Here is a 24235-nt window from a genome sequence, read left to right on the forward strand (position 1 = left end):
TAATAATAATTATAGTACACTATTTTTTCTACTGCTGTCCAACTCCTGTGTCTGTTCTCTGCTGATGTTGCCCATTGTGGATCTAGAACTGCAGCTTCATGAGCTCATCTTCAAAAATGTATTCTTAACTAAGTCCTTCTAGGCTTGTCTGATGCTCAGACACTTGAAGTCTAATCAGCTCTTAGTCCTACTGTTGTCAAGTTAGGCTACATCTATGCTGTGATAAAAGACCTGCAGCAAGTGGCATCTTGCCCAGGTCAGCTGATTCACACTTTCAGGGCTTGGTCTGCAGGGCTATAAAATTGCACTATAGATGTTCAGGCTTAGTCTACAGCCGGGCTCTTGGACAGTCCCCTTCTGTGGTCTCAGAGTCCAGACTGCAGACCAAGCCTGAATGTTTGCTCTGCAATTTTATAACTCCACTGACTGAGCCCTGTGAGCCTGAATCAGCTGATCCGGGCCAGTCCTGGGTGATTTATTGCAGTGTAGACATACCCTTAGTGGGCATCTGCCCTTCTATTAATTAGTTGAGGAATAGCATTACTTACTGAGAATCATATTCAGTTCAGAATTTTTCACTGTGGTAAAGGCAGTAAAATAGTGATGAATGCTTCATTAGAATGCCTTTACTCTCCATAATTCTGTATGATTTAATCCATTTTTAATCTAGCTCAGTGCTAGTTAAGCAATGAAATATTTATTTAAACAGATGATTGGATATTCCCACCTGGGATTTTTGGCATCAGCACCTTGATTTTATGTATACCCATAGTTAGATGTATACAAATAAGCCCTTTGGACATGTATAACTTTAAGGGAAGTCTGTGACTGTGTCAGCAGGAAACCCATAGCAGGGACAGTATAGTCTCAGCACAGGATTGTAAACCATGCCATAGTTTTTCCCTATTCATTTGTAATTAGACACATGATTAGGTTGCTATATTTGCTTATCTTTGAATTGTGACTCTGATAAACTGTGGAACTTTAAACGGGTAGTGTAGGAAGCTGAACATAAAGGAGATTTTGTTTAACATATGGTACGTTCATGTTGTTTGGAGAATCGATATTCCAGATAACCAGCTGTAATAGGGAAAGTATGATGAGGAAACACTGATTACTCATACTTGGCTTCCAAGATTCATGAATAACTAATATGGCATTGTGCCTAATCAGAATGTGGTCGAATCCTTTCTCTGTTGGAATCCCAACAGGTCCTAGGTTTCAAGCAATAATATGTTTAGAGCTTTCTTCTGGGCAACCCCTGCAGCATTCATATAACAGATGTCCCCATACTTGATTAAATGTTCTGTTGAAATGCACAAATGCATGTTCTAAAAGGAAGACAACAATGACAAGGACTAATATATCAGTGTAGGGAAGAAGACATATAACACATAGATATTTCTGACGGCTAACAAAAGCAAACTGCCTCAGATCCTGGAGAAATCCAGGAAGATTATTTGGGCCAGGAAATCAACATGCAGGTAATCAGAAATAATAATAGCACCAAGAGACAAAGAAATCAATCAGTTGAACTTAGGACAAATGTTACGCAGTACACTTAATAAGCAGCTAATGTGCCTGAGAGTCCTGCTCCAAAGGCCATTGAAGTCAATGAAAAAGATTCCTTTTCACTTTAATGGGCTTTGAATCAGCGTAAAATGAATAAATCCTTAGCTGAGCCAGAACAGGGACATGTATGACAATTGTGAAAAAAAAGAAGGAGATTTAGCACTTCAGTGCACTTTACAAAGTTTTACTATCTGGGCAGCACAAAAGAAAATATAGCTAAAATCAGGAAATTGATCTGTCATCTAAATCTTCCAAATATAAAATCTAAAACCTGAATATCACTTCAAAATTAACTGGCTATACAGATAATCTGTTGTGTGATTCTTTCTTAATTTTACACCTGGCCAGTGGGTCCTTCTAACAAATCACATGGTTCTTAGTTTTGTGCACTACTTACACAGGGTAAATACTCATTGACTGCATCTGAACTCCAGAATTTAGCTTGCAAGTGCATTCTTCTGACATTATGAATGTTATCTCATAGGTATCGTATTTGCAAATCATTAATTTCAATTTCCTTTGTGATAAGGACAATTATTGTCCAAATATACCAACCAGAGAACCATTAAACGTGCAGGAAAATGGCAGATGTAGGCTTTTTCATCCACACTAGAAGAGAGGTGTAAGGATTCAAATAGAAATCTGAAATCCACACACACATTTTGGAGGTACAATGCAGAAAATTCAAAAGTCACAAACCCACATACTATATTATGATAACCTTTCCATAAAGATTGACAAATCCTAGTTGTGACTCAATCACAAACAATCTGCAGTATGCTTATTGAAGCTTGAATGTTCTGATTTAACGGTATTGCACTGGAATAATTCCTGCATTATTTTCCCTGCACTTTCACTTCTGACTTGTGTTAGTGTTAATATTAGTATTACACAATGGGGCATCAAAGAAACAGAGGGGGCAGTGAGGCACTCAGGCAGAACATATCACTTCACTAATAGGCCTGGGTACATCCGGGAATCCCAAGCCTACTCTCAAGTTTTGGAATCTCATGAGAACAGTATGTCATACAGCTCGTTTTTCCTCTTTGTTATTTCAAACTGCCTCCTTTATTTTGACATTGACAAAGCAATTAAACAGTGCTGTCTAACAATATTTGATCATTTACTGCTTTTGATCATCTATCAAGTGTGGGTTCCTGGCCTTCTGGATCCCTTCTTTTCATTTCTATTCTGGTTTCTAAGCACATCACTGAATTTAGAATGTCCCACCTCTTCAAAATACACCACACTAGTAGTAAACAATGATAAAAAAATACAACTAAAGAAATGCTTTTATTCCCTGTGGTGACATTTCCTCTAATTAAATTTTCATCTTTGAAGGTATTTAGGCCTCTCCAGTCCATCTGGGATGTGTTTGCCCTCAGCTTTGCCTCAGGCCAAATGTATTTTTATTGATACAATGAACAGCATGTTTCCTCAGTGATTATGGGTGGTTTATTCAGGAGATTATTTCACCAGTTTCAAAGTACTTCTTCTAAAGCCTTTTTTGAGAGCAGAGTGCCCCTGTGTTGCCCTCTCTTCTATGAATCAATGTGATTTTAAGTTCCTTTCAAGGAGGGTTTTGAACAGGTTGTATGTAGACACGTGACATGCCAGAGAAGAGGACTGTGCTCCCAACCAAGCTAAGAGTCATTTTGAAAGCTTTGCCTTGGTAATATTGTTCTGTGATTTGAACATCAATCTCACTTTAATTGTTGGGGGAGGGAGGGGAGGCTGACCTGCAATAAAAGCAACAATAAGGTATTTTGAATAAGCGGTAAAAGGCTTCATCAAGCTTTATTTTACTGATTACTCTGCTAGTAGTTACCGGACAGTAGAAAGCTGTCTGCAGCTCTTTTGCCTTTCCCCATATCACCTTCCTCAGCATGCATTTCAGCAGCACAAATTGTAAAAGGTCATTTTTGCACACATACACAAAGTAATACAGTTAGAGACATAGTTTATTGATGTAAAAAGGGAAAGGCATGGATCACTGCAGAACATAATACAACTATTTTCTCATTTACATCCAGGTAATAGAGGCCAATGGGAAGAATTTCTGCCTATTGGCTATGTATCATTCATGCATTTTTAATTCTTTTGTGCAAACAGAGTCTCATCCTGGAAAAAAATATAAAAAGATTGCATAAGCCTCTTCAGAGTTATTGTTAATTTACCTGTGCCATGGCTCTATTATAAATTAGGAATACTGGAATACATGGACTACTGTGTCCAGTTTTGGGCCCCACACTACAAGAAGGATGTGGAAAAATTGGAAAGAGTCCAGTGGAGCGCAACAAAAATGGTTAGGGGACAGGAACACATGAGTTATGAGGAGAGGCTGAGGGAACTGGGGATGTTTAGTCTATGGAAGAGAAGAATGAGGAGGGATTTGATAGCTGCTTTCAACTACCTGAAAGGGGGATCCAAAGAGGGTGGCTCTAGACTATTCTCAGTGGTAGCAGATGACAGAACAAGGAGTAATGGTCTCAAGTTGCAGTGTGGGAGATTTAGGTTTGTCATAAATATAAAGGGAAGGGTAAAACCCCTTTGAAATCCTTCCTGGCCAGGGGAAAGCTCCTCTCACCTGTAAAGGGTTAAGAAGCTAAAGGTAACCTCGCTGGCACCTGACCAAAATGACCAATGAGGAGACAAGATACTTTCAAAAGCTGGGAGGAGGGAGAGAAACAAAGGGTCTGTGTGTCTGTCTATATGCTGGTCTTTACCGGGGATAGACCAGGAATGGAGTCTTAGAACTTTTAGTAAGTAATCTAGCTAGGTATGTGTTAGATTATGATTTCTTTAAATGGCTGAGTAAAGAATTGTGCTGAATAGAATAACTATTTCTGTCTGTGTATCTTTTTTGTAACTTAAGGTTTTGCCTAGAGGGGTTCTCTATGTTTTTGAATCTAATTACCCTGCAAGATATCTACCATCCTGATTTTACAGGGGGGATTTCTTTATTTCTATTTACTTCTATTTTTATTAAAAGTCTTCTTGTAAGAAAACTGAATGCTTTTTCATTGTTCTCAGATCCAAGAATTTGGGTCTGTGGTCACCTATGCAAATTGGTGAGGCTTTTTATCCAACATTTCCCAGGAAAGGGGGGGTGCAAGTGTTGGGAGGATTGTTCATTGTTCTCAGATCCAAGGATTTGGGTCTGTGGTCACCTATGCAAATTGGTGAGGCTTTTTATCCAACATTTCCCAGGAAAGGGGGGGTGCAAGTGTTGGGAGGATTGTTCATTGTTCTTAAGATCCAAGGGTCTGGGTCTGTAGTCACCTAGGCAAATTGGTGAGGCTTTTTACCAAACCTTCTCCAGGAAGAGGGGTGCAAGGTTTTGGGAAGTATTTTGGCGGGAAAGACGCGTCCAAACAGCTCTTCCCCAGTAACCAGTATTAGTTTGGTGGTGGTAGTGGCCAGTCCAAGGACAACGGGTGGAATATTTTGTACCTTGGGGAAGTTTTGACCTAAGCTGGTAAAGATAAGCTTAGGAGGTTTTTCATGCAGGTCCCCACATCTGTACCCTAGAGTTCAGAGTGGGGGAGGAACCTTGACATGGTTGGATATTAGGAAAAACTTCTTCACTAGGAGGGTGGTGAAACACTGGAATGCATTACCTGGGGAGGTAGTGGAATCTTCTTCCTTAGAAGTTTTTAAGGTCAGGCTTGACAAAGCCCTGGCTGGGATGATTTAATTGGGGATCGGTCCTGCTTTGAGTAGCGGGTTGGACTAGATGACCTCCTGAGGTCCCTTCCAACCCTGATATTCTATGATTCTATGATTCTGTGAATACCCTATTGTAGTAAAAAACTGAAATTATGTTTCAAGGCATTCTAATTATTCAATCATTAACATTCTGAACCAATTTTTATCATATTGAGAAACCTGGGCAAAGGTAGCAACTTTATTTATCAGGAACTAATATTTTGCAAATTAATTCCAAAACTTCTTTAAAATAATCCCACAACATTATACTGTACATTTTTCAAGTTATCATCCACATAAATACAGAAGGAACATGCAGGGAAGAAAGGGAGGGATGATGGATGATGTGGACCTAGGCACCCTGATAGCCAACATTGTGTGTAAACCCATTTCCCCACCTATCTTCCTCCCTCATCCCTATTCCATAGTTTCATGACATGCTTTTCTCTAGAGATATATTTTGTGAATTAATGTTGCCCTCTTATTTAATGCTGGGTTGAATCATGGCACAGTGATTACTCTAAGTACAATATGTCATGAGTGTCCCATCCTGGTCATTGCATGCCAGCTCCAATTTAAAAGAAAACACTAAGCAAAATAACCCAGAATAATTACCCATTTGCTAATCTTGCATATTAATTGAGACACAGTGTGGTATTGTGCCTAACTAAAACTAAAGACAATCCAAAGATAAATAACTGTTCTGGGAGTACTTTGGGGGCTTGTCAATTCTAGTCAGATTCCAGGTTACTTCAAGGATCATTTGGCTTCCTACACCACTGAGATAGATCTTCTTCTTGTCATGTCCTCCTACAGCTGCATACCACATTTGTGCACATGTGATTGCCTAATTATTGTACTCCATCAGGCCACTGGAAGAGCATTCGTACTCAAGCAGCCAGGATCACAGGAGATACTTCATATTTTGAGGCTGCTTGCCACAGACCCAGGTATTGGAACAGTGAAGCAGCTCTACTTCATCCTCATGCTTTAGACCAGCCAACTCCAGTCAGTAAGTGCAGTCAGTTAATATAGTGCAGGACTCATCTATATGGGGTAGTAGGTGCTGAACTGGTGAGAGCTGTGTCTGACAGACTACAGGGTCATTCTTTATCCTTGTTTGCCATAACTGAACCTTTGTCTGTTAGGGGTTTAACAGTGGCAAGAAAACTTTGTTGTGACTTCTGTCAACTGAGAATTGGTGTTTTATTGTATAGTGGTTGTCTTGGATCTGTGCGTTCCCTTGTGCACGCAACTCTATTAGAAAATTCCCAGTGTATATCAGAAAGAGCAATATCTGCAAGGATGTAGAAGCTTTTGACGTTGGTATGTTTAAGGCATTCTGTAATATAGCAACAGGCAGAATTAAGTGCAAGGTCTTTCCGTGAGGGGATCATGCCCATGCTGCACAGGAGTATTTAGCAGAGGCACAGGAAAGTGCCAGTGATGTTGTCAAGGTTCCTTCCCCACTCTGAACTCTAGGGAACAGGTGTGGGGACCTGCATGAAAACCTCCTAAGCTTACTTTTACCAGCTTAGGTTAAAACTTCCCCAAGGTACAAATTAATTTTACCCTTTGCCCTTGGATTTCCACTGCCACCACCAAACTTTATCTGGGTTCCTGAAAAAACAGAGTTTGGACACGTCTTTCCCCCAAAAATCCTCCCAACCCTTGCACCCCACTTCCTGGGGAAGGTTTGGTAAAAATCTTCACCAATTTGCATAGGTGACCCAAACCCTTGGATCTTAGAACAATGACAAAGCATTCAGTTTCCTTACAAGAAGACTTAATAGAAGTAAAAAGAAAAGAATCACTTCTGTAAAATCAAAGGATGGTGAATACCTTACAGGGTAATTAGATTCAAAACATAGAGAATCCCTCTAGGCAAAACCTTAAGTTACAAAAAAGACACACAGACAGGAATATTCATTCTGTTCAGCACAGCTATTTTCTCAGCCATTTAAAGAAATCATAATCTAACACATACCTAGCTAGATTACCTACTAAATTCTAAGACTCCATTCCTGTTCTGTCCCTGGCAAAAGCATCACACAGACAGACACAGACCCTTTGTTTTTCTCCCTCCTCCCAGCTTTTGAAAGTATCTTGTCTCCTCATTGGTCATTTTGGTCAGGTGCCAGTGAGGTACCTTTAGCTTCTTAACCCTTTACAGGTGAGAGGATTTTTCCTCTGGCCAGGAGGGATTTTAAAGGGGTTTTACCCTTCCCTTTATTTTTATGACAGATGTTGATCCCACAGTGAATGAATCTGCACCCCACTTGATGTAACCAGCTGGCTGAGAATGTTGTCTTGTATGCTAATCATGGCTTGAGTTTTCTCAATGTGGGATCTAAAGAAAGAGCAGGTTTCAGGGGGTCTGCCAAGCAAATCCAATGTTACACTTGCTGGGGCCCAGAGCAGAAAGATGGAGCCCTGCTGTGCAGGGCTGAAGCCCGGGCCCTAGTCCTGCTGCCTGGGGCTGAAGTCAAAGCTTGAGCAACTTAGCTTTGTGGGACACCCTGTGGCATGGGGCCATGGGCAATTGCCCTGCTTGCTACCTTCTAACACTGGCCCTGGATTTTATATGTAAAAAAAACAGTTGATGTGGCACTGGTGGGCAGTTGGAGTTTTTAGAGCATATGGACTCAGAAAGAAAAGGGTTAGAATGCCTGTTGTAGGTGGATGACAAAGCAAGAAACACCGCTGCTGTAATCAGTCCCTTTTCATATGCATCTTTGATCTGTTGTATCAAATTCAGAAGCTGTCCAGTACATGAGACACCCAAGTGAAAGCCAGCCTGTTCATTGATAAGAAGTGGTTCAATAACTGGTGTAAGGCAAACATAACAGTAGTTGCTCAAACAATTTTAAAATATCATATGGGGATGATATAGGTCAAAACTGTTTCGGGTCTGATGGTTCAAAGGGGCCATTACCTTGGCTTGTTAGATTTTTGGTATCTTGAGCTGGATGAGACAGGTATTGAACATAATCAGAAACCACTTTCCATGAGGGTAGGCTGACATTTTTGATTTGCTCAGTTCAGATGTCATCCAGACCTGCTGCTTTCTCTGTTTTCACAGCACTGATGCCAGCATCCAGTTCCTCCACGGAGAAGAATGCTGTAAGATCTAGATTTCTGGATGTATCCAGAGGCAATTGCTGAAGTGATGATCAGTTGCTAGTGGTCTGCCTAACCTTCCCATTGAGTATCATGTGGAGGGCAATCTGATCCTGATAGACAAAACCATCAAAGATGCTTCTGAGACATCTGTAGGTAAGGTATTTTTGCTGAAAGGTCCTAGGCTGGGGAACTTGAACCCTTGGTTGGGTTCTTGCAGAGGGTATTTGTGACTCCCTCTGTGAGCCAGCCACAGCAAATGTATATTGACCTTCAAAGCACAAAGTAAGGCTTACCTGCTTTCCCAATAGTATGTTTGCTATGGGCCATATTTTGATTAGTGATATTAGGGATGGTTGGTTACCTGAGCAAGGGAACAAAAACTTGGGCAGTCGGGCTGGGCAGTGGGGCTGCATGAGAGAGAAATGCTGTTTCTAGAGCAACTGTTCCCACTCCTTCAACTTCTCTGAAGCTTCTTCATGAGTGCTCACTGGGGTATCATCCCTCTCCCTAGACCCACAAAGAAAACCAGGATGAATGCTGACTAGAGCTGCATTCCTTTAGACACTTCCTCAGTCTGCACTGTAAAATCGCACTCTGCAGGTAGGTTCCATTTGAAGACTCCCATAAGAGCTGCACTCACAGGGAACCAGAAATTTAATCAGGGGAGACCAGTCAGTAAAGAGGCAAAAGGCCAGTACAGAGCTTCCCCTGATCTCTGGGAACCTTTGATTGTGTGGGTTGGAAAAGCAACTCATACAGCTTTCAAAGCTTTGCAGTTTTTGTCCTTAGCTTTGTAAGTATTTAATATTGGGATACTCAGAAAGAAGTGGGGTTTTTTTGCTAGCTGTACAGATGGTGTAGGAATCTTCTCTGAGATATTATGAAGTGGCATATGAAGGAGGGAGGAAGCCTATCCGAACACTGGCTTCGCATCAGAAGCATAACACATGGACAGACTGTGCCCTGCTTTCCATTGCTTTGCCTCTTGTATTGCCATTTACATTTGTACAAAGGGAGTGAAAGATTGGTGTAAAACACTAACAAGAAAGCTGATAACATTTGCACCCACTTTGCACAGGTGTAAATGACTACACAAGAAGCAAGACAGTGAAGATTCAAGCCAGTATTGTTTTGGTTTAAGGGTTGCAGCCTTTGTTTACAGGCTATAATGGGTCACATTCTGATCTCTGTTACAGCAGGGTAAATCCAGAGTTCTTCCTTCGAGTTCTAATGAGTTAGTTTGGACTCACAGCAGTCTAAGATCAGAATCTGTCCCCGTAAGTGGTGGTCTAACAGCATATCTCTTTAAATAATCTATTTCTATCCCACTAGAGATTATGATTTACTGACAGTGGGGGGCAATCTAGTTCATGGAGGCTGAGGGCAAAGTTTTCATTCCTGAGAGAGTCCTCTTGTTAGTTTTTGATACATTTCCTGAGGGGCTGAGATGCCTTCACATCTGGGTTCTTGAACTGACCTGAATTCCATTTGATATCCTTGAGGCTTTTCTGAAACTTTACTTCAGTGCCCCTGATTAAACTGTGTTTATCTTTGAAATGTCAAGATATGCAAGAGGCAATGAAACTATGTTATAGGTATGTACATTTCCCCTCCCTCCACAGAATCTTTCCCCAGAGTTTTGTACCCTTCAATGTAGCAGTGCCAAGAACTTCAAACTGAGCAAATAAAATAAAATACATTTAAATTGCATTAAAATGTTGTTCATTTCTAAGTTGTATCAAAGTGTGGTTTTATTATAAAATGTTCCCAGATTGAGAGAGTAATGTTTTGCACTGACTTTGCAAGTTATATGGTAGTGGAAAATCAAGCCCAGGTCTTCCTTTTCCCAAGTGAAATGGGCAGAAAGACAGCAATTTTTGAGTCAACAGGTAAACAGACACATCACAGATCCAAGGTTAGGTATGCCAGGAGCCTTGTGTACTTAGATATGCTTTAGCCATGCTCCTCTTGACCTGCTGCTCACAAGCAGGGAAGAATTGGTAGGGGAAGTAGAAGTGGGTGGCAACCTGGGCAGCAGTGACCATGAGATAGTCAAGTTCAGAATCCTGACAAAAAGAAGAAAGAAGAGCAGCAGAATACGGACCCTGGACTTCAGAAAATCAGACTTTGACTCCCTCAGAATCCCTTGGGAGACTAATATGAAGGGGAAAGGAGTCCATGAGAGCTGGCTATATTTTAAAGAAGCCTTATTGAGTTCACAGGAACAAACCATCCTGATGTGTAGAAAGAATAGCAAATATGGTAGGCGACCAGCTTGGCTTAACAGAGAAATCCTTGGTGAGCTTAAACACAAAAAGGAAGTCCAAGTGGAAACTTGGACAGATGACTAGAGAAGAGTATAAAAATATTGCTTGACCATGCAGAGGTATAATCAGGAAGGCCAAAGCACAATTGCAGTTGCAGCTAGCAAGGGAGGTGAGGGGTAACAAGAAGAGTTTCTGCAGGTATGTTAGCAACAAGAAGGTGGTCAGGGAAAGTGTGGGACCCTTACTGAATGGAGGAGGCAACCTAGTGACAGATGGTGAGGAAAAAGCTGAAGTACTCAATCCTTTTTTTGCCTCAGTCTTCACAGACACGGTCAGCTCACAGACTGCTGCACTGGGCAGCACAGTATGGGGAGGAGGTAAGCAGCCCTCAGTGGTGAAAGAACAGGTTAAGGACTATTTTGAAAAGCTGGACATTCACAAGTCTATGAGGCCTGATGCAATGCAGCCGAAGGTGCTGAGGGAGCTGGCTGATGTGATTGGAGAGCCATTAGCCATTATCTTTGAAAAATCATGGCGATTGTGAGCGGTCCATGATGATGGGAAAAAGGCAAACATAATGCCCATCTTTAAAAAGGTGAAGAAGGAGAATCCGGGGAACTACAGACCAGTCACAGCCTCATCTCAGTCCTTGGAAAAATCATAGAGCAGGTCCTTAAGGAATCCATTTTGAAGCATTTGGAGGAGAGGAAGGTGATCAAGAACAGTCAACATGGATTCATCAAGGGCAAGTCATGCCTTACCAATCCAATTGCCTTCTACGATGAGATAACTGGCTCTGGATATGGGAAAAGTGGTGGATGTGATATATCTTGACTTTAACAATAGAAAGCTTTTCATATGGTCCCCACAGTATATTAAAAAAAGTTTAAAAAGTATGGATTGGATGAATGGACTATAAGGTGGATAGAAAACTGGCGAGATCATTGGGCTCAGCGTATAGAGATCAACGGCTCAATGTCTAGTGCAGCCGGCATCAAGGGGAGTGCCCCAGGGGCCAATTCTGGGGCCAGTTTTGTTCAACATCTTCATTAATGATCTGGATGATGGGATGGATTGCACCCTCAGCAAGTTCGCGGATGACACTAAGCTGTGGGGAGAGGTAGATATGCTGGAGGGTGGTAAGGATAGGGTCCAGAGTGACCTAGACAAATGGGAGGACTGGGCTAAAAGAAATGTGATGAAGTTCAACAAGGACAAGTGCAGAGTCCTTCACTTAGGATGGAAGAATCCCATGCACTGCTACAGGCTTGGGACCGACTGCCTAAGTGGCAGTTCTGCAGAAAAGGACCTGGGGATTATAGTGGATGGGAAGCTGGATACGGGTCAACATTGTGCCCTTGTTGCCAAGAAGGGTAACAGCCTATTGGGCTGCACTAGTAAGAGTACTGCAAGCAGATCAAGGGAAGTGATTATTCCCATCTATTTGGCACTAGTGAGGCCACATCTGAAGTACTGTGTCCATTTTTGGGCCCCCCACTACAGAAAGGAGGTGGACACATTGGAGAGAGTCCAGCGGAGGGCCATGGAAATTGTTAGGGGGTTGGGGCATGTGGCTTATGAGAAGAGGCTGAGGGAACTGGGCTTATTTAGTCAGCAGAAGGGAAGAGTGAGGAGGATTTGATAGCAGTCTTCAACTACCCAAAGAGGATGGAGCTCGGCTGTGCTCAGTGGTGGTAGATGACAGAACAAGGAGCAATGGTCTCAAGTTGCAGTGAGGGAGCTCTAGGTTGGATATTAGGAAAAACTATTTCACTAGGAGGGTGGTGAAACACTGGAATGGGTTACCTAGGGAGGTGGTAGAATCTCCATCCTTAGAGGTTTTTAAGGCCCGAATTGACAAAGCCCTGGCTGAGATGATTTAGTTGGGGTTGGTCCTGCATTGAGCAGGGATTGAACTAGATGACCTCCTGAGGTCTCTTCCAACCCTAATCTTCAATGATTCTATGATTCTCTCTCACCAACAGAAGTTGGTCCAATAAAAGATATTCTCTCACCCACCTTGTCTCTCTAATTTCCTAGGACTGACAGCTACAATAACATGGCACACAGGCTCTAAAATAGCCTGCCACGTTAAACAGCAATATACAAATAGACTTTTACTACAGGCTTAATTGAATATTCCTGAATATCATTGGTCATATGAGTATTAACTATACATCTGTTCTCTCCTAAGTAATATAAATATTCTGGGGCTTAAAATTCTACCCTTAGAACTCAGACTCTGTCTTTGAGTTCATTAGAGCTTTTAAAGGTGACAATTCAGAAAAGAACTGTGTGCACACCTTTTTGCTTATAAAATGAGAAAATTTGACCTGGAAGTCATTGCAAGTAAAACCCAATACAACCCCTTGCTGCCTGTGTACCAGCCATTTCTTGTAGCACTGAGCTTTTAAGCAAAATATTTACTCAGGTCGAAGACAGTGGCAACCCAGAAGAGAATCACACAAAAATGAAGGCAAGTGTTACAGGAACCAGAAAAATTACACATTCCTGTAATGTTGTTTCACTGCCTCAAACATGACGGCATTTCAAGGAACAGTGTTTTAACAGGGACACTGATTTTCTGTTTCAGAAAAGCCTTGAGGATTAGCAGATGGAAGTCAGGTCAGATCAAAAACCTAGATGTGAAAGTATCTTATATCTTCTGGAAACTTGTCAAAAACTAACAAGACAAAGGCCTTTCTTACGAGCTCAACATAGCTCAGGTAGAGCTGCAGCTGGCACTAGATGCAGACAACAGCTGGTTTACCAGCATCCATAATCTGCACTGGTGGCTTCCTGGCAGTACCTGTGTGCCCTGAATGCAAAAAGCATCTGTTTCCCATTTATTCATTTACTCAGATGGTATTATCTACATTATGTGATACCTTTGGAAAAAAGACTCTCATTTATAATTCATAGTACGCAGATGCTTACAGAGAGTAGAAGCGTAGGCTACATTACCTGTCACTCGTAGTAAATTTTGTATTCAAGGTGGGTAAATATACAAGTATAAAGTGCCATGTTGTGTATGGCTATCTATAATGCATTAGCAAACAGTTGTTTGATCATTTATAATGTCATTTTTTGTGGTTGAAATGGTGTTAAAATGAAAAATGAAACAAACTCAGGGTTCACCCTCTCTCTCTTTTAATTTTTTCAGAAGATGAAGGTGATTTTGTCTGCTATTGTTTCCTTTGCGTTTCTTCCCTTTGTATGATTATCATTCAGTACTCAGTCAGCTATTCAATATGTTCACCAGTGCATTTGGCTTCAGGAGAAGATGTTTCCTGTTCTTTGCCTACATAGGCTCATAAATCCAGCCTGCTGAGAATATTAAAAGAGGAACAAATACTCAGGCAGGAATAAAGCATATCAGCAAGAGAAAGTGAATGTAACTAGGGAAACATTTATTCAAGATTACATATTAACCAATTTGCTCTTTAGTGCTGAAAGAATATAGAGAAAGAATATATTAACTGTACTTATCAAAAGCCCACTGTATTCATCAAATGCTGTTAAAAATGTCTGCTTTTGAACTAGGAAAGCATCTTATATACTTTGTATTGTTTTAAAAAATCTATTTTTGGTGTAGTAAATATTAATGAAAGTCACTGTCCCTGGCATGAGATTTCATTCATTTTTCAGGTGAGCGACTTTGCCAGAGATGCTTGACTTGAGAACCCATTAAAATGAAAATGTACCCAAGAGCCTTGCAGGGAATATTGCTTAAAGACATGGATACCATGCATGCTTGGTGGGTTGGAAAGCTTGAAGAGCTCTTATAACGGGAATGCAAGCATGTTAATGATTAGCATAATCGGAGGCAACAAACTTTTTCCAGTGACGTGTATGACATTTTGTATCTAAAGTACATTTTGTGTATTCCTCATTGGAGCATGATGTCTTTATGACTACATGTTAAAAAGCAAAAGGTTGGCTTGTATCTGTTGACATTTGTTCTTATTTCTCTCCCTTGCTGGGCACCACAATCCAAATAAAGCCCTAAAGTTCATTCCACTTTTCTCCCTCCAAATATATTGCATATCATTATCCACTCCTCCTTCTCTTTTTTCTCTGCTGAGTAGATCCTATCACTAACCTCTGTCTGTTTCATCTCCACCACATGTTCAGACCACACTTAATTCTCTTCCTTTCCACAGTGAAAATCCTGGATCAGTTCTTGATTATCTCAAGCTTTGACTTCTCACTTTGAACCAGCTTGAAAAAACTACCAGAAATTAGATATGTTTCTAAAATAATCACCCTATCATTCGCCTTTTAGGGACATGGGCCTGGAAGGGGCCTTCTGGCTCACCAATTCCAGTCCTTGGCTATTTCAGGCAACCCCATTAAATAATCCTAGTCATAAATTTATCAAGATCCACCTTAAAACCAGCTAGATTGTTTGCTTCCACTATTCCTATTGCAAGGCTGTTCCAGAACTCATTCTGGATGGTTAGAAGCCTTCTTGTAAGTTACAAGAATACCAAAGTAAAATTATGTTGAGGTATAAATGACAACCATCTAAAGTAATAAAATAAGTTTATCTTACCCCCAGTCACTGAGAAATTTAGAAGATAGCCTCAGGTTAACCTGTTTATTAATCCCTGAGAGAGACAGTTGAGCTTAGTATTGGCTCTTCTGTTTACTCACCAGACAAGCCTGGGATGTCCCTGCAAACAAATAATCTACCCAAACTAATTTAATTGACTTTTTCTTTTCCTCCAGTGTTTTCTTTCATACAAGTTCCTTGATAACTAATACATAGCCTTTTTGGTTACTTGTTCACTCAGAGGAAGTAGGAGCAAGCAGTGCCTGGCCTTTCTAAAGCACAGGGACTGCAATTGTGAGTGGTGCTTGCAAAGGCATGCAAAGTGGAAGGAAAGTTTCTTGAGTGTTCCTCTGAGCTTGCACAAGGGCCTCTCACAAGTTGGCCCCAAGTTATTAGTCCTCTAGTTTTATATTGTCTTCTCTCCTATTTTAAGAGGATGTGAACAAAATAAGAAAAAGAAAGTTAGGTGGATGAGGTCTGCTTATGTATAAAATCATTTTGACTTGGAGGTTTTGTAGCTAGATTTTTTTTCTTTGGTCATCTGATTGAAGTGCAAACATACTCCACATGACTTTGAGGATGATCCAATGACTAATGGTCCAGTACCTGTAGGTTTTATTAAATTATTCTACATGTGCTGTCATCTTAATACTGTACATAAGTATATTCAAATTAGTAGGAATTGCACTCCCACTGCCCAACATTGTTTCATTTCCGTCTACTATATTTGGGAAATTTGTATCAGTGTTACTAAAACATATTAATATGGCACTTGAAGCATGGGGCAAGACTTACTGCCAGTGATTAAATATAGAATGCTAACATTAACACAGGAGATATTTTCCCCTTATGAAATCCAATGGCAATGGATGTCTACTGAACACTCACAGATTTCAGTAACAGAACTGTTACAGCATGAAGTCTGTGAAACTTCAGAGATTAGTGCAATATCTAGTTAAACATCATATGAAAATGAAGTTATTCCAGAGCTTCATATATTTTCATAGAACACCCACTTTACAATTTTCAAACCAAAGAAAACAACTTCACTGCCTGGCTGTTCTAAGGCCACTTTGGTATAAGGATTCGTTATCTCAGCTGACAACTGCGCTGAAGCCCATAATGAGAAATCCCTTCACTTGCTCTAACAAGCAAATTCCCTGTTTCCCAAGAACACTCTGATAGAAAGGGAGTGCTGTATGTGTATCTGACTTGAAAGGAAATCCTATCTACTCTGCCATTTTCTCCTTTTATTTACCTTATTTCCAATTCAGGTCACATCCAGCTCGAAGAAGCAATTCTGCGTTGGAAGTGTGGCAGCTGGTTTCCTCCAGTGCTCCCCTCATTCATAGCAAAGGAGGCAGTGGTGGGCTCACACAAGATTGGTTTAAATGGGAAATCAATACTGGTTCCTCACACCCTACAAAAGAGCTGAACTAGGTTGGCTTGGCTCCAAAGAGAAAAAGACTGGAGTCAAAAAGACTAGCTGTCAGTGGGATAGCTACTCTGCTGCAAACCAGGCTATTTGGGTCTCTGCCACTCTGAGCACATCACAAGAATTTGGACATATCCTGGCTTTCCTCCCACCATCTGGTTTTGAATAGACAGATAAATATTGGAAAAATAGAAGTCGGAGGCTCTTTTCCCTAGACATACATTAACTTATAAATACAGAAATGTTTTCTGTTCAGCATCAGTAGGAATTTGTACTTCATACTGTACTTAATAGTCACAGATCAGAACTGAAAACTTGTTCTGCAAATAAAAAATGGCATCACCAGTGTGATGCCATGTTCTACAGTTAAAGAAAAATATTTGATTTAATTAGAAATTCCATCATACATTGCTCAGTGATTGGAACTTACTTTCTCACTCGACAAGTCTCTTTATTTAATATCCTGAATGTAAATTGACCATGTAATAAATCTCAATAAAATTCACATTTCTGATATGTATGGCTGTTTTCCATTTTATGTAATTAAATACATGAATATATAAACACCCTGAAATATCTTAGTTCTAGGGGTCATTCATGACTAAAAATGCAGAGTGCCATAGAACTTTGTCATTAATGAATTATATTGATATTATCTGGTATGTCTTTTTGATGTTCTTTATGTTCTGCCGATTATGACAGGCTCACTTTGTTATTTCCAGGAGAGGAGTTAATATTATTGAAAAATAACAACTGGTCGGCCACAGAAACTGCCCATAGCCATAACTTTCAATTTTCTGTGGCCCAAAGGTGAGGCACAATAGATGAGAAAGGCTCAAAATGAGGGACACAAAATGTATCCATGCAGGAAATGTAAAGGCCTGTGGAATTGATTCCTTTAGTGTGAATAACTGTCCAGGACTTCATGTTCTTGATGCTTTATTTCTGAAGTAAATTATTTTCAACAATAAAAGTGAGAGGAAATAAAATGTGGGTGGAATGAAGGGAACTTTGGAACTAAAATGGGCGATATCTGAGAAATATGTCCATATGTGGTGCCCTCTTCATGGGGTAGCAAAACATTCTGGAAGATGGAGAAGACAGGGGACAAGTTCTAATAACAGAGTGGTAGGTGGAGAGGAATGAGAGGGAATTTCATGTTAGGATGACACTTTCAGTATTTGGTTAAAACACCAGCACCTACAGAAGAGAGCATAGAAAGAAAAAGCTAAATAACAGTTTTCCAATACATTAGGTAGTATCTGACTGTTAATGAGAGTTTTAACTCTCACCCTTTGAAAAAAAAACGGTCTCCTCTTCCGTTTGGCCCTTCAGTAAGGATGCTTTTTATGCTATTCTTTCTTAGTCTATTACATTTTAATTTGTAATAGCACTCTCAATTTGAAGATATTAAGGTTTAATTTAGTTTAATAAGGCTTACTATATTAATAAAGCCATCAAGGATGAAATCTGAGGCCAAATACTGTGTGCCTTATTTATGTGATTTCTTCCATTAAAGTCAAAGGGGCTACTCCCATGAACAAGGTGAGCAAGAGTTATCACTTTGTATATTATTTGAGAGCACTATAATTATTAATGGATTTGATGTGTAGAATGAAAGTAAAGTGTCGTTTTTATAAATAGAAAATAGACCTCAAAACATTATGATCAAGTATAGTAACAATTAAGGGTAATAAATTAAAAAATGCCTAAGTCTCATTGTCTCAGATGCTGCAGTAAGACAAACAAGACACCAGGAATGTGGTTAAACTAGGCTGCAACTTCATTAAGCAGTACATCTGTCAGGGTTCCCTCCCCACTCTGAACTCTAAGGTACAGATGTGGGGACCTGCATGAAAGACCCCTTAAGCTTATTTTTACCAGCTTAGGTTAAAAACTTTCCCAAGGCACAAATTCCACCTTGTCCTTGAACAGTATGCTGCCACCACCAAGTGATTTAGACAAAGAACAGGGAAAGGATCACTTGGAGTCCTATTCCCCCAGAACATTCCCCCAAGCCCTACACCCCCTTTCCTGGGGATATATGATAATAATATCCTCACCAATTGGTACAGATGAGCACAGATCCAAACCCTTGCATCTTAAAAACAATGAAAAATCAATCAGGTTCTTAAAAGAAGAATTTTATTTAAAGAAAAGGTAAAAGAATCACCTCTGTAAAATCAGGATGGTAAATACTTTACAGGGTAATCAGATTCAAAACATAGAGAATCCCTCTAGGCAAAACCTTAAGTTACAAAAAGACACAAAAACAGGAATACACATTCCCTCCAGCACTGTGAATTTCACAAGCAAAAACAAAAGAAAATCTAACGGATTTTCAAGCTAGATTACTTACTAACTCTATAGGAACTGAATTGCTTGTTTCCTTGATCAGTCCCCGGACAGAGGCATCACACAGACAGACAAAAGCCTTCCCCCCTCTCCAGATTTGAAAGTATCTTGTCCTCTCATTGGTCATTTTGGGTCGGGTGCCAGCCAGGTTACCTGAGCTTCTTAACCTTTTACAGGTAAAAGGACTTTGCCTCTGGCCAGGAGGGATTTATAGCACTGTATATAGAAAGGTGGTTACCCTTCCCTTTATATTTATGTCAACATCTGTAAACTATCCAGCAATAATTTATTGAGTGCAGGGTATCCTTCACTATGGAATCCAAACCACCTGAGGCAGAGCTGTCTTGAGCCACCTTCTCCTTCAGTTTATCAGGGAACTGGACCCCCTACTGGTTGAGTAACTGTGCTGTACACATGACAAAATGAATTATCCAGGCTAACCTATACACTGGTTCCCAGACTGCTGAGAGGAAGGTGAAAAAAACCTCGTCCTTCCAGGCCAATCTGTGAGTGAGGGAAAATGTCCTTCTCACTCCCCAAAAAGCAAATAATATAATGTCCACAGCTAGGCCCCCAAACCCAAGAAGGAATAGTTTTTATTTAGTATAGAATGAATCCCCAAACAAGGTGAATGGCTTATAAGCTTTTTCCTTGAGTGTGCAGGAGCCAATAAGTTTATGCTGCACTCTTGTGTCCAACCAATCAGCAAAGCATCTCCCCCCGCACCTCTACACACACACTTAAGGCAAGGCTACACTATAAAATTAAGTCGACCTAACTTACATCGACTTACAGGCACCACAGTAATTAAATCAGTTTTATATGTCCACACTACGTTCCTTGTGTCGGCAGTGCGTGTCCTCACCAAGAGCACATGCATCAATTTAACTGCTAGTGTGGGACATTGCCGGACAGTTTCTGAAAGGCAGCAACAGTTGAGGTAAGCAACACAGTGACACTTCCTCGGTAGCCCGGGTTTCCAGGCTACCAGCTTTTCTGCAACTTGCCTATCAGGCTAACGGGGAGCCTGGAAGCCCCAGAGCACCAGTCAGGCTCCCAGCTTTCTTTCTGCTTGCCTAGGGGTCTAATGTAGAACAGTGAGTCTGGAAGCCCTGGGAGCACCAACATGAAGCTCCCAGGCTTGTGGCTCCTCAGCAACTTGGGTTTCTAGGTTCCACAAAGCTCCACGCACACTTCTAGGTTCCACAGCTCCACACACACGCAAGTGGATTGCCCCTGCACTGGGGACCCCATCGCTTCCGGGTCTACAGTTTCCAGGGAGCCACCTGGTCTGACTGACCCTGAGCTGGACACTTCTGAGCTCACAGAATCCATGCCTCTTGATCTGCCAACCAGAGTGACTGCTTTTGAATTTTGGTTTCCAGAGATTTTCCTTTAGCAGAGAATTTCAGAATGTTTGTTTCCATTCCAAACTGCAATGAAACCACATTTTCAAATATTGATATCCTCCATAAAATGGAATTATATTTCTCCACACAGTTCTACCCAGAAATATACCTAGGTATCTTTACATTTTGGAAATAGCAGGCACGCATACTAAACTGAGATCAAGAGGCAGAAACATGCTTCTCTTTGTCACCAAAATAGAACGCACAGTAGTTCATGTTACACAGATCAAATTTTGTTCAGTTATATTCATTTCACAAGAAAATGTATGCTCCTTGAGTCTCTAGCACTTAATTGACTCAAAAACAAACAGGGAAACCTGTGTGTGCATGCGTTAGGGTGACCGTATTTCCCTGTCCTGAATACAGGACACCTGGTAAAATTACTCATATTCAAGCAAGTTTAACAGCAATCAATCAGAACTATGCAGTACAAATGTTTAAATTAACATCAAGTTGACTGAGCCCCTGTTAAAAAGAAATATTGCATAGTTGGATTCTTTTTATTTACCTTCTCATCTTTAAGGATTTTTGTTCACATGGGGAGGGGTGAACTCCTATCCCCCAAAAACACATACTCGGGGAGAGGTCTCACACACACATACACACAAAGTCCCGTTCCCCTCTCTCACACTCCTGTACACCTCCCTCCCTGCCTGGCACTCTCCGTCCTCCATGTCTGGTGGGGACCCCGGGATAAACCCACCTTTCCTGGTACCTGGTGCCATGTCTTCCCAAGGCAACACCTGGGGGGAACGCAGGGTCACAAGCCCCCCCACCCCGATTTCTTGCAGGGTTCACACCAGAATGTGGCCAGCAGCAGCCTTTTGGCACTGGGTGGGAGGGAAGGGACGGGAGCTCAGGGGAGGAGTAGAGGTGGGGGATGGATGACCTGGCCTGTGTCTTTGCAGAGCTCTTCTCTTCTCCTTGCCTTCCTGCCCTGTGGCTGGAAGCAGCTTGTCCCTTCCTGCTGGCAAAGTGTTGAAAGGCAGCTAACACGTCTAGGCTGCTGCTGGCCACCTAGCTGCCTCCTGTCCCCTGGCTACAGCGCAGGCAGGAAGGGGTTAAGCCCTAAGGATGAATTGTGCACCAGGGCCCAGGGAACCTGACTGCAGGGGCTTCAGTGAACATGGCCAGAGAGGTGGCTCAGCAGGGGAGGTTGCATAGGGGATGGAGCAGGGAGGGTGCTAAGCCTCTGTCTGTGGGGCTGCTGTGGAGCCTGCAAGATTGGGGTGCAAACAGGCTGGAAATTGCATTCCCCCCCCCCACCACTCCAGCGCTTGACTTTCCTGTGCCAGCGCTGTGCGGGGCTTTGGCACATGCAGGGCTCAACTCCTCTGGGCCAGCACCCCAGGCTGGAGGGTCTTGCGTTTTCCTGGGGTGCTGGCCCAGCCAGAGGGAGTGGGGGAAGGAAGGAGCCTGCAGGAGGAGCAATGGGGCTGTCAGGGGGAGGGGCAAAGCAGGGAGAGGACAGCAAAAGGAGGAGAACCTAAAGGGCCGATGGGTGGGCAGCAGAGGCGACATGTAACTGGCTGATTCCTGGCACCTGCCCACACTCACCAGCCACCACGGCTCGCAGTGCACAGCCAGTGCCAGCCAGAAATGGGAAGAGGTGCAGGGCCCTGCTGGCCAAGAGCCGGCACACAGCAGTGGCTGTGCTGATGGACCAGCAGGGGGAGCGGCTCGTCCTACGCACTGCAGTTTTGCCCCACCAACAGCCTTGCACACCCACCCACATCGTCAGCCACCAGATCCCCCCACTCACCACTGGTGGGCGGGTGGCTGTCGAGCAGGGATCCGGCTAGCAACAGGACCCATCCATATTGATGGGGGAGACAGACAATATGGGACAATTTGCCTGTTTTTAAGAAAAAGTCAGGACACTTGCAGAAGGGCTTAAATACAGGACTGCCCCTTTAAAAATGGGACATCTGGTTACCCTAGTGTGTGCGTGTGAATGTACGTGTGTGTGTGTGTGTAAAAGTAAGTTTTGGTATACATCAATATTTTTGAAGGGGCCAACTATTCTTAAATTTTAGAAATTAGAAAAGATTTCAGTCTTCAAAGAGAATAAGAAAAGATAGAGAAAAAATCGACTCAATAAGAAAATTTCTATATTAAAAAGAGAGAAAAAGAGAGAAACAGAACCAAGCATAACTACACAGGATGATAAGGATGTTTTGAAATTTCATCCCATGCTTATTACTTATAGATGATATTTGCCACTTTCATATCATATTATGATGAGAAAATCAGAGATAAGGAAATAGCTTATAATGAGGGCGCATGTGATTGTCATCTGCTTTTATGGTATGAAAAAAATAAATGATACAGGATACATTTCACATAGAATTAAAGCTGTACTGTTGTTACTAACTTTCTTAATATAATATAAAATGCAAGCTTGTTTTGACCCATGTCAGCAGTAATTTTTTGACAGTACTGTACTGCTACTGTTGTATTAACACGGAAATCAAACTTGCCAGTTTTACACGGGAGGAGAACCTGAACAATTTCTGGTTAACGACATAGCTCAGTGAATTTGAACCCCAAGCCTCCCTCTAGGAATGTGGCTCTGGAGGACAGGTCTTCTTAGCTGATGGCAAAACATTAAAGCATTTAAATTATGCATGTATAGTTGGCCAAATCAAAATGCAGCTGATTCATTAGAGATGATTCAATGGATGTGTGTATATTAAGGGGCGAACTACAACAATTATGAGCCATTTTCTCCATGCTGCTCGGTGTAATAGGCTAAACAACATTTGCTTGTCTAAGTTCAGTTTGTCTAAAACCTTCTGGAAAGCAGCAACCAATGGTATATGTCAAAGGTCCTTTGTTGAACCAAACATTCCAACCATGCTATATAAAAGCCCCTGGTGCCATCAGTTGTGCTTCAAAACCGCTGTTTGCCTTGGGGCTTCCTGATAATTTTGTTTAGAGTTTTTAGAGCTACCACACTTTTGTGAAGGTCTGTTTAAGGCTTGCCCTGCTTTATTATGTTGTTACTGTGAGTTGTTCTGATGCCATAGTAATATTCTGTTCTGAGGCCTCATGAATCTGTAACTGCCAAGGATTTGGGGACTGGGTCCTGATAAGAAACAGTGGCTGGATTGGGTGTAGTTATCAGAGGAGAAAAATGTAAGAACTCCTAACTTAATTATTTGGTAGCTCTAAGATTCACCCCCCTTCTCACCCTCACACACTCACACTTATATCTGTTAGTGAAGTAGAATAATTTGCCCAACAGCTAATACGATTTTAATTAATTATATTAACACTGATTATAGTTGTGCAATTTTGATTTTTTTAATGCTCTGTTTGAAATTGTCAGTGGGAGATTTGCTTGTGTACAGAGTGCTAGATCAGCTCAGTTTCATGCCAATTACAGTAAGATTCAATTGCTCTTCTTGTTAAGGGCTTGAGGTGTAAAAATAGACAATATAGAAGAGTTTTCAAACTCAGACTTGAACAGTAGATATACAGACACATTCATTATTTAGACACACACCACCACCTTTTAATATAACCCTTAATCAGTGTTTTACCTTGCTATCAATGTGTAAATCTTGCCCTCAATGGGAATGATTACCAATTAGGGAACAGGAAACATATGCTCCAAATCACACTTCACTTTACTGGAAATGTTTGAACACTGACAGCAAATACTAATGTAGCTACAAATGTGTGCATATGCCTTCTCAAATCTCATAGGACATTAATTACCAGTGCTTCGAGTTATTTTAGCAATAAAAAGACATTGAATTATCTATGGATTTGAACCATCTGGGCACTAGTCTACTTACATTCTCCA

Source organism: Caretta caretta, chromosome 4, assembly GCF_965140235.1.
Source record: "Caretta caretta isolate rCarCar2 chromosome 4, rCarCar1.hap1, whole genome shotgun sequence".
Taxonomy (NCBI): domain Eukaryota; kingdom Metazoa; phylum Chordata; order Testudines; family Cheloniidae; genus Caretta; species Caretta caretta.